Source organism: Gavialis gangeticus, unplaced genomic scaffold (genome assembly GCF_001723915.1).
Source record: "Gavialis gangeticus isolate Ggan-Ray unplaced genomic scaffold, GavGan_comp1, whole genome shotgun sequence".
Taxonomy (NCBI): domain Eukaryota; kingdom Metazoa; phylum Chordata; order Crocodylia; family Gavialidae; genus Gavialis; species Gavialis gangeticus.
Genome location: NW_017729033.1, coordinates 28,639,647 through 28,641,079, shown reverse-complemented (window position 1 = coordinate 28,641,079; position 1,433 = coordinate 28,639,647).

The window sequence follows — 1,433 nt, the reverse complement described above, 5'->3', positions numbered from 1 at the left end:
CCCCCCTCCACCTTCTTTCCCACTGCAGCCTCAGTAAAGTTTTAAACAGATGGAATAGACTCTTTCACACAAAATAAAATATACACAGCGATGACGACAAGAATTACAACAACAAACATAGCTGATGGTAAGAATATGCCTTGGGCATAATAGTCTATGAATGGACTGAAGTTAAGCAGACAGCTGAGTCTCACTCCATGGATTGTTTTGTTGTTTTGGTTTTTTTTATGTCCACAAAAAGGTTTAGGTGACATGACCATCCAGCTCCATCAGTATCCTGAGGTCCAATGAGAAAGCTACATATCTTGGGCCATCTGCAGAGCAGTCAATGCATATGCTACCCCATAGCCAGCAATCCTTCCCCTTCCCTACACATAAAGTAGTTTCTCATAGAAGTCAACACTCAGTGTCAAGAATTTCTGGTATTGTACGAAGAGAGCCTTTTCATTCTCTTCCATCCTTTAAAAAAAAATCAAATATTTCCCCATACCAAAAACCTGTTGAAGCAGACCGTCGTTCAGATGTTTGTTGGCAGAGCAGAGATTGCAGGCAACTCTGGCCAGTATATATCATGCATTTCACCTCCCTGTGCCTAAAAGCAGAAGGTACAATTTGGGATACTTCCAGCTAAGCTCAAACACCTTATTAATAAACTTAAGCTGGAAATTAGAAGAACCATCAGAGCAATAAGGTTTTGGAACAGCCATTTACAGTAAGAGTGGCAGCAGCAAAAATGCAACCAATTTTAAATGGAACTTTGTCAGTTTACTAAAGGGATTAGTTGTGGGTTGTCTGCAATAGCAGAGGACTGGAATCAATGACCCAGGAAGGTCTTTTTCAATCTCATGTTCCTATGCACATAATAGTCAATAATGGCACCAAGTCATTTAGAAAGGCCATTATTAATATACCATATTTACTCTAATACAAGACAAGGTTTTGTCCTTCAATTGGCAAGGGGGAAAAAACCATTGTTTTATGGCATACAAGGAAATCTCACTAAATACACTGTCTATCATTAACTGCTGCCAAAAGAAGCATGTGTTCAACAATGAAAACCAAATAGGAAGTTGATTAATACAGTCAGCACTGAGCATGACTATAAAAACTCATGGCCCATATTTGACAAACATGTTCATGGGAACCTTTATTACAAAACAATTAACAGAAATTACATTAACACAAAACTTGACAACCTCCCCTACAACAATACCTTGGTTTTATTACATCCCTTTTCATCCTCAAAAAAAAAAAAAAATGACACCCCCCTCCCATACCCCTTGCACAAGAGGGCAGTCCCCAAATACACACAATTCAGATTCTTCAAGCCCACATCCCTTTATCAGGCTCACTGACGAGTGGCTGGAGCGCGGAGCAGGCCGGGGGGGGGGGGGGGGGGGGCCAGAGGGCGGGGGAGGGGGGGGGGGGGGGGG